The sequence below is a fragment of the Akebia trifoliata genome, chromosome 4, assembly GCF_017979445.1.
Source record: "Akebia trifoliata isolate Shusen 1 chromosome 4, ASM1797944v1, whole genome shotgun sequence".
Taxonomy (NCBI): domain Eukaryota; kingdom Viridiplantae; phylum Streptophyta; class Magnoliopsida; order Ranunculales; family Lardizabalaceae; genus Akebia; species Akebia trifoliata.
The window spans coordinates 28,655,682-28,666,280 of record NC_141378.1 but is presented as its reverse complement, the minus strand read 5'-3'; the positions used below and the strand labels follow the sequence as shown (position 1 = coordinate 28,666,280).

Sequence of the window (10,599 nt, the reverse complement as noted above, 5' to 3'; positions counted from 1 at the left end):
ATAGGAATAGATAGCTGTGCCTCTTAAAAAAATTAATTTTTCGTGAAATCGATCATTCAATTTCTTATATATATGACAAGGTTATTGGAGCCTATCCATCGCACATAGTTGGCTTGGTTATAAGGATATGTCGTCGTCTTTGTTGAGGATAAGATGAAGGCGCCAACCGTTGGTTTGTCTTTGCCAGCATGAGTTCGTAGTCTCACCTTGGGAAACCTTGTCCTCCACCATCCAAGATATGGGAAGATCACATATTGGTAACCTATCCTATACCTACCATGGTTTTAAATCTCATTTGAGACCAAGATGATAGACAAGTCAAACATATCGGACGAGATTTAAAACCACGGTTCATTACTCTCATTGTTGATCGAGACAACTCAAAACGTATCGGAAAACTTGTCTGAGATGACTCTGTCTCATTCATGGACAAAACGAGTTTTAAAACCATGATACTTACCTACCACCAAACATGCTCATAAAGGGTTGCAGGTATCTTATGACATCTAGAATATTAATCAAGATCTTGGTCAGCAGGATTGTTTGGCTACAATGGAATTGCTGCACTATCAAGAATAAAGTAATGGATTCACAATCTAGTGTTTGGCTATAGAAGTTACAAATACACAATCTACACGTGCCCTATTGATAGATCGAACAAATTCAGAACAAAGAAAACAAGTGGTAGAGATGGAAAGCAAAGACACAATAGAACGGTGAACACTACCATAGCCCCCAAATAAACACAAAATTTATCATATTATCTTTTTTATTGTGAGGTGAGCTTAATGTTTAAGTCCCCCCAACCCACGGAAAACAACTTGAACATGAAAAAAAGTTAAAATAGATAGTAGCTTTACCCTTTCTTCTTCTTCCATGTTGCATGGGAAATCTGATGGATTGTCGAGCGGGTACTCTACATATTGGTCATCATCTATGGTAGTTGGAACAAGTGGAACATGGGAATGACCATTGGGGAATTCGAAACTAATTAGTCCAGAAGAAGAAACTGATTCGTAGTCATGTCCTTCCTGCAATAAGAAACAATTAATAAATAGTGAGAATTTTGGACTTAACTCTGATTTTTAGCAGATAAGTGGCCTACTGATTAGAATTCAGAGGGAGGTATGTTGGAAGAAAATGCATGAACATTTGAATAACAATTTGTACATAGATTGTTTCAAATTAAACTCCACGAATTTATAAGGTGTCCAATTCACGTCCATGCATGCCATCCTTTCATGATGAACATCATGTACAAGTACAAACAGATACACACTCATCGAGTATAATGCATATGTAAGATACACCTGACAAACTGACAGAGATTTGATAAGGAAAGTTTTCATTAATACAGGCAAGGGAATCAAAATTCAACATGGCTATACTTCTCAAAAAAAAAAAAAAAAAAAATTCAACATGGCTATCTACAGACATCATATACTTAAGACAAAAGAATTCATATGTTTAATCCTGTATTGCTACTTCAACCAAAAATGAAAAAACTCACAACCTATGATATCTTACAATGAGGAAAGTGGGAACAAATAAACTAAAGAACCATATCAAATTTAAGTTAGAATCTCTTAACCTGTTGGGAACATCTGGTTGATGTATTCCAAGCCATTGGACTTGTCCATTGCTTGTGAAACCAGAACTAAGTATTAGATTTTACTCAGTTAACCTATAACAATACTTCAGAAACAAATCAGACAAGGAAGAAGATCATATTACTTTGTCAAAATGAGTTAAGAGATTAGCTTAGCTCTCATTCAACAAAAATTACAAGATCTCCAAATGATCCCAGAAATAAAATGAAAGAAGGTACCACTAGGGTTGGTAAGGAGTTGGATTTTAACTGCTACCCCATCCATTCCAATGTGAAAAAAAAAAAAATAGGATTTGGATTTTAACCGTTACCCAATCCTAAAAAATTTACAAAGACAAAGCATTATTTTTTAAAACAAAAAGTAATTCAAATCTCAGCAAAAAACAAAAAAAAAAAGAAAAAAAGAAAAAAAACAGAGATTCCACGAACAACTTTCTGTTTGTTACAAAGACATTAAAATGAGTCATTCTCAACTCCATCCAACCCACCATTCTCAGTTGAGAGAGATCGGAATTGGCGGAGTTAGGACTCAGAGAGATCGAAATCGGAGACACACGCACTCGGTCAACATATAGTAATCGTCATGATATAGGTATATCCAAATTTGGATACCAAAAGAAAATTCAGTATCCAAATCTGACAGATATTCAAAATCAATATCCGATAAGCTTTTCAGATATTCAATTTGTATTCAAATAAAAATAAAAGTTTGATTTTTCATTTTTCCTCAAACCGATGAAATCATGAAAATTCATAAACAAAATTGTTGATTTGAATCTGAGCTTACAGAAGAGAGTGGAAGCAACTTTTCCAATTGGATTGTCTACAAAAATTAATTTCAATTTCGATGTCACTTGCGTTTCCCAAATCTCAAAAGAAATCTTGATTTTTTTTCAACCCAAAACACCTTCAACTGCGTAAAAAAAAAACCCTTAATTTTTTCTAAAACCATTCATCTTCAACTTTCAAAACTCAATGTAATATAACGATTTTTGACAAGTACAGTTTTGAGTAGAAAAAAACATTGGTTTTTTTTTTTTTTGCATTGAGGTTGAAGATCTGAGAGAAGGAAAAGACAAATCTAGGGTTTTTTTTGCCTCGAGGCTGAAGATGTGTGTGAGAGAAGAGAAAATGGAGGATTACCTGACTGGTTCATTGGAGAATATCACCACACCGCCGTTGATTCTTAAGAGTGAAGCCAAGAGACTAAATCATAATCAAGAAAGAAAGAGAGAGATCGATTACCTTGATGTGATCGATGAGAAACCCTCGTTCCTCTCTCAGTAGGTCTGATTTGATTTTAAAGAAGAAGATTAGCATGTGTAGGGTTTCTGCAATTTGATTGTGTTTGGGGTGTAAGTAGTAATAAACGACCTGTAAATATCTATTTCTTTTGGAAATTTTATAAAAGAGCGAGGGCAATTTTGGAATATAAAATATGTTCTCTTCCTTTCCCTCCTCGTCACTCCAATTTTGGGAGGAACAAAATTTTACCATTTTTCCCTTCCCTTCCCTCCATTTCTCTTCTCTTCCTTCCTCACTTAACAATCCAAACAGAAGAAAAGAAGAGAAAATTACAAATCTTCTCTTCCCTTCCCTCCCCTTCCCTCAATCCAAACACAGCGTTAGGTCCGAGGTTGATGGAAGAAAATGTAGTGGAAGAAAGTAGGGTGGTTTGGAAAGGATGGGAAGGGCCCTCTCTTGGACATAAGGTGGTAGTGAGGGGGAGAGTAGGGGAAAGAGAAGTAAACCTCTTTTTGAATTCTTTGTCCCTAAGAATGTACTCAATGACTAGAGTTGGAGAAGGTCCTTGTCTTTTTTCGTCTACTAAGCATGCATTTCACAGAGTAATTTCAAACAATCATGAAAGAAAAGACCGTAAACACCTCATTTTTGTACTAACCTAATTAATCAATTCATCAACTCAATTACGACGGTTCCCGATGATGAATGAATATTCTAAATTTTTTTTATTTGTTACTAGATATATTTCTCAAGCTCGGATGAGATATTTTATGCAAATAAACTTTAGAAACCACACTATGCTAGGAATATATGACCAAAAATATAGAAATCATTATTTTGAGACAAAAAGAAGATTTACGAGAAAAATTACTAAAAATGATAAAATTACCAAAACACCCCTGACGCTAAAACATCCCTAGAGGCTACATCACGCTTAAGAAATTTTTTTCGAAAATATAAAACAACAAACTAAAATCAAATAAACTGTCTTGCCAATTTCCACAATATTTGATAAAATTACGAAAATACCCCTTATAAGGTCCATGACCATTTCATGTCAAAAACCCATGAGTGACACAAACCAATATTCTCATTGAATTCCTTATAAAAAAATTAATTTCAAAACATTCCAAAACATAAAAAAAACGACATCCTAACTCAAAAGTGTTCTTTGAGGGTAAAATGCTAATTTTTCAACTTTAAAATTCGAAGATCTGAAATTAATAATTACAATATTAATTAACATAAAGTGAAATATTAATAAATTAAATTAAAATTTTGAACAAATAAATTTAATTAATAAATCCAATGGGTTAAGTTTCAAGTAGTGGCCCATTTGAGTCCATCTAATATTTAATAAAGAACCTTCCATTAGGGGGTTTTCCAAAATTTAAAAATTCTCATTCCACATAAGTCAAAAAATTCAAATAAAACCTAATTAAAATCTTATCTAAATCATTTAACAAATTAGTTAGAGATAGGCCTTATCTCTAACAAATCTAATCAAACCCTAATCTTATTACAAAGCTCTTTAAAAAGGAGTCTACACCACCTAATTTTGTAGGTCAAGAAAAATCCTAGAAAAGAGAGGTCAAAATTTTTTCCAATACTTTCCAAAACCCTAAATTTGAAATCCCAAATTCATACCTAACCCCTAAGCCTTAGTTTTTAATTTAAAAACACCCAGAAACTCTTAAAATGCCCTGAAAACCAATAAAACATTCAGATCTAAGGGAAGAAAATCTCATTTTGAAGGTCGAAGGCAGATCTAACAACATAGATAAAGTGAGAAGATTCATACGAGGAGCGCTCTCCATCAATTTTTAAAGGAATCAACCGTCTCAATCACTTAAGCAAAATAAATAAGGGTAAATTTTATTTATTCCAGATCCAGGTTATTTTGCAATGTAAATATTTGGAAAGAGTAGAAACTGACTTTCACCGGAAAAGATTGGTGCCTAACATCTTCCTCCCATAACTTGATCCCCGTAACCACAGTCTTTTCGTAGTTTAGTATTCCTTATTCCTTTAGAGTCATGTTTTGGTTCCTAGACCGTAGAACTAAGTGGCGACTTCCAAAAAAATAAAAGTGGATTCGTACCTACGAATCGAAAGTGCTTTCAAAAATTGAACCTAGATAGGTTGCCTACTCTAGACAACTCCTAATTGGTTAGAAATTGTACAACAAGTCTTCCGACTCAGTTCTATGAAACTAAATTCAAATCATTTGGATCTCTAGATCGGAGGTGACGCATAATACATAACCAAGGGCACTTTTAAATCACATTCATTATTCGAATAGATTAAGTATATCCCCTTACAGGGACAATATCTTACTAGATGCCAAATATGATCAAGAAGTGCAATCAGCACAATTTGAAGTGGATTTCTCCTATTGAGCTCACGAATCTTATAGTCAAGTCTAATTGAATTTAATTAGTTTGATTGGATAACTAGTGAGTTGATTCTCCTAATTAGAGTAAAGAATTGGTAATGATCTCCAATCCTTATCTTATGGTGCCATTCCTAGACGAGGGGTGCTCTATACTAAACGTAATTAATTAATCCAAGTGAGAGCAAAGTGAAAAATAACAAATAAATATCGTATTAGACGGGGTGAAAACGGGTTGAGTCAACTTAGGCCACAACCTCCAATTTTGGTGTGCCAGCCTAAGGAGCTGTGACAGTATTGCCTAACAGTTGTCCTTTCCTAGTCTATTATAATCCAAGCATTCTTAAATAATTAATTAACTAATGAAAGTTTTACAACGTTCCTAATACAAAATGGATCTAAAACAAAAAAGAAATATAAATAAAAAAATATAAAAATAAAGAAAAACTCAACAAGATGGAATGAATCTTTGATCTAATGGGCTACACATGGTACTTTTGTCCAAAGATTTCTTCAACCTATAAAAGAAACAATGTTAGAAAATAAGCAAAATAGAAAAGAAAAAATAGAAATTATACCTACTGCTGCAATCTAGAAGATAATTAAAGAGATGTGTCAAAACTAGAGAGACCAACTCTTTGGAATCAATGTAGCGCAATCAAAGTTCACTATGTCACATTGAAACCTCGAGATCCATGTCTAAATTTTTTTGCACATATCTTAGGTTTTTTCCCTAGTTGCAATGAGCACAAATTTTTTTAATTTTTTGAAAAAAATTGGATCGACAGAAAATAAAAATAGAAATAAAATAAAGAAAACAACAAAAAAAACTTTAACCAACTTAGAACAACTACAAATTTTCTCGGTAGCGGTGTCAAAATTCTGACATCGCTGTTGTTATCTCATTAAAAATTATATTTTTATACTTTCCTTAGCTTGTGAGTAAGTAAGGGATCGAACCCAAGAGAAAGGGGAAATACTATCAAGTTAGCAAGGATGAAGTTAATCTAAATTGTAATTTAAAACCTATTTTTGTAGTTTTGTAAAATAAAATGGAGAGTAAATATTACTGAAAAATAAAGTAATATAAGGGAAAGTTATATTAGAAAAATAAAAGAGAGAAAACCATTAGTGATTAGAATAACCTAGGATTTGCAAATAAAATTTTATTTGAGTTTATCCTTCTTTACATTCAACTTTAAGGGTATGATGTGAGTTCATTGGGTTGAAAGATATGACACGAAGTTTTTTGAGAAAATACTATAGTTAGAACTCTTTCACTTATTAATATGTTAAGTCTCTACCACCAAATATCGAGTTTAAGCATGTTCTATCATGATCTTATCTAAGCATAAAATATCTAAGTTAAATATATGAGGTGTAAAGATTTATTTAAAGCTTTGATCCTTTAATGTTGGATAAAACCTTAAAGTGAATCCTATAAACATTAAAAAGAATATGGAAGGATAAAGAAATAACATAGAATAAAAGCTTGTTCTTAGGCTTCATCCTTTTACTAATGGAGGGAGTCTAGCTTATGGTCAAGACAAGGATGCAAGAAGAAGTAAAAGAAACAACACTTGTATTCATAGAAATCAAGATACATTATCTCTTCGAGAAATTAAAGAAGTTGCTGAAATAAAACCTAACTAAAAGAAGTTGTCATTTTGGATCCGTCAAAAGAGTCGTCTTACCCGTACATCATCATCAAGTCCAAGTAGTCAGTCCTTGCCACAAAAAGAAATAATTATTATGGATGAAGCAAAGTTTTATCAGATTTTGAAATCTTTTCAACCACAGATTATTTGTGGTGCCCCGCCAAATGTTAACACGAAACCCAATGCCAAATCTCAAGGTACTAGGTGGCCCCTCAAAATTTGGACATGGCCCCCTTTGTTTATGTTAGCATTCTACAGAACATGAAAACCTGATAATCCAATATATAACAAAACCTGCATATAAAGATGCAAATACAGGAATTAACAGAGGGAGACTAATTACATCTAACATGTAAGTAGATTAGAGTACGAAAAATTTAACAATATACAGCATTACAAAAATACTCTCACTCTAACATAGACCTAAACTCTCAATCCAAATACTACATATATCCTGGATGAAACTGACAATACTAAAGGATGTAGCCCTAATACTCACCAAGCAATAGACTCTGATCGTCGATCTGACCGACCAGATACTTCTCACTTACCGACTCTACGCCTGCCTCGATAACGGCAAATGCTGAAACTAAAAAAAAGGGAAGGAAATGGTAAGTAACGAGAATTACCCAGTAAGTCCACAACCAATTCCTACTAATAACCCTCTCTAAACATGATCGAGTAAAACATATTGAACATTTTAATACATACAAGGTTTTACCGAATAAAATATGATCAACTGGTACATATAGCCAGGGATGAACAACTAAACAGTTTAAAAGTTCACGTATCATCAATCATCGGTACTCACTATACATTTTTCGACTTATGCAAATATGGTTAACAACATTGAAATAGTAGACGTATTTTTCAGTTTATACTTCGAAATATAACAACAGTTACATAATACAAGTAGTGGAGTATAGGAATTAAAGAGTTGGGATTTACGATTGGATCGTTTTCAGTCGGGACATGATATTCCTCAATAACATTGTAGTTCCTTATTTTGTGGCTGGTCGCTATTTACCACGCTTGCGGGATCATTTATCCGATTTAGGCTGGTTGTTTGACGTGACAGTAAGCAATAGGTCTCTTTTCGATGTGTCAGAACGTTTGACTACTACTAGATTGTTAGTAATCACTGACTAATCATCTTCGTCTATGCCTATCAGGCGTGCATGTGATTCCCAAAATAACACTCCATTCGTATACGACCACCTTTACAATACACGTTTACTGGTAAAGATAAGAAAGGAATGGACCCGGATTCCAGTTATGATTCCACTCTCATACGCGTCCCATACCACTATGAGCTTGGTGGTCCCTACCGTACATCCTAAGATAGTACACCCCTCTGGATGATGTGACGCACTATCCCTTCAAGCATTCACAGACCCTTTAACAGTTCACAAAATAGCTACACACACACACACACACATATATATATATATATTGTTTTTCATTTAAAACAAAAGAGAAATTAACAGAACAGGGTTGAGAATGGATATCCAGTTCCTACCATGCAACTGTGGCCCCTTCGGCCTAAAAATAAATAACAGTACTCAGTGCACACGCTAACATAATCTTAAATAAACATGCAACCCTTTCATTAATAATCTGGATATCCTTTCACCAACCTACATACAACATACAATGTAAAATGCAAACATCACCCCTCGGGTGTGACTGACATTTTACCGATTCATCCATTTTCCATTCTTTCGACATTCTCATTTTTTGTCTTTTCAAATCCAATCTTTCCTTTTCAATCTTTCAAAGTCACTTCGTTTATTCAATCGAAAAACTATCAAAGTTTACTCAAAACGGGATCCCGATGATGCACGGGACCAAAGCTATTAAAACGAGGAAAGCTAGTGAAAATTTGACTAAGTATCGGAAACTCAATTTTTTAAAATTCTCAAAATTGAAAACGAATTTTTAGAAATGAAAGCCTCAAGTACTAGATTTGACACCATATAAATTTTATAGCCTAATTCAAAGTAACGCGAAAATTATTACATTTTGAAAATTTGTCGAAAACGTCAAAATCTACGTTTAGTTCTTGAAACCAAAGTTTGGATTTTGATCCTTTAAGATTTGGATCTCGAAACCATTCCCATTATTCCAAAATGGGGGTAAAACCTTAATTTATTAAAGAACTTAAAGTAATTACTTAAATATTTTTAATGAAATGAAGGGTGGGAAATCATGTACAAGTCATAAGGAATATAACCCAAAAGTCAGAAGTTGTTTTGAAGACAGTTCTGTCGATGGCAAAAGCATCATTTGTTGGTGCCACCGATAGAATGGCTTTTGGCAGGTGTCGGTGGGACCGACACCTCCTGCCGACAGCGTTGAACCATTCACGAAATTTTTGGTTATTCAATCCATTTTTTGAATTTTTCTTCCGTTCTTCGAATCATTCAACCCACCCACGAGTTTATGGTTAAAACTTAATGAAACATAATCAAAACATCTACTTCTACCATGAATTTGAAATCAAACACAAAATTTTTACGATTTAAATATAAACAATAAGTTTTGTTTCAAAACCTAAATGCACATTTCGAAAATCTAAAGTTATTAACAAGAATTGAGAGTCCCTTACCGTTGTGGACGCCAAGGATATAAGCCAGCACTACAAATCAAGGTTGGATGGCTCGAGAGTCGAGGTTGGGCTGACTTGGATGTAAAATGAGCTAGGGTTTGCAAGGTATCCGACAACGACGTTCTTCTTCTCCTCTATAATGAAAGATAGATCTAACTCCTAACTCTATGAAGCCCTCGGATGGAGTGTGTTGAGGTTCACTCGAGCTACTCGACTGATTTTTTATGAAGGATGGGGAAATTGAATGAGAATGAACAACCAAAGATGGTGAAGTTGTAGCTCTCGTCGTGGCCGACAACTTTGCCTTCTTTGTCGAGGTTCAACTCGGCCTCGTTCACACTAGAACTTGATGGGAATGGGTCGAAACCCTTGGGTTGGGAAGTGGCTATCGTTTGGTTCTTTGGAGAAGAAGAGAAATGAATAAAAAGAACCCAATTTTCTTTTAAATAAGAGACTTGAGGGTAAACTCGTAATTTCTTTTCATGATTTCTAATTTTGGTGATAACTCGATTATTCAGACTCAAAAAATGACGAATGAATATTCCCTTTCAAATAATTTTTCGTTGCGGACCTAATGGTGTTATCAAATTTTTCTGATTCTCGTTCTAACGAAATTTTACTATTTTCGGTCCCACTTAACGCATAATTCGAGGATTTTATAGCTTTTTACTCCGAACTCGAACTCAAATTCAAACTTCCTTACAGGCTAATGTATATATTTCGATCCTTTTGAATCTAATGGCAAAGTCGATTTTTCTTGAAATTAATCATAGCAATATTCGAATATCTTACTCTATGTCCCTCCTTCGGTATTTTCCTCCAAATCTCACCATTCAATTTCCTCGAGATATGAGTTGAAAATCTGGGGTATTACATTATTGCTTCTATTCAAACACAAATTGAAGTCCTAAAGACTCAAAAGAAAAAGATAAAGTTATAAAATCTCAGGCTGTGTTTGACCTCGTCGATGATTTAAAAAATGATCAATTACCTATTGACCCTTTCGTAGCTCATTGAATAACTCAAGTTGAAACTGCCTTGAAGAATATCAAGGATCTTGATGATTTTGCCCTTGGATTATGGGTAA

At 33.9% G+C, this 10,599-nt stretch overlaps 1 long non-coding RNA gene across 1 annotated transcript; it reads right to left on the bottom strand.

Moving 5' to 3' along the window:
• Nucleotides 1-473: 473 nt before the first annotated feature.
• On the bottom strand, nucleotides 474-2,921 carry LOC147404674 (uncharacterized). Its single transcript, XR_015177871.1, has 3 exons — nucleotides 2,753-2,921; nucleotides 1,592-1,684; nucleotides 474-1,031 (listed from the first exon to the last, which is right to left on the bottom strand). It is a non-coding gene; the product is annotated as an uncharacterized LOC147404674 (long non-coding RNA).
• Between the last annotated feature and the right edge of the window lie 7,678 nt (nucleotides 2,922-10,599).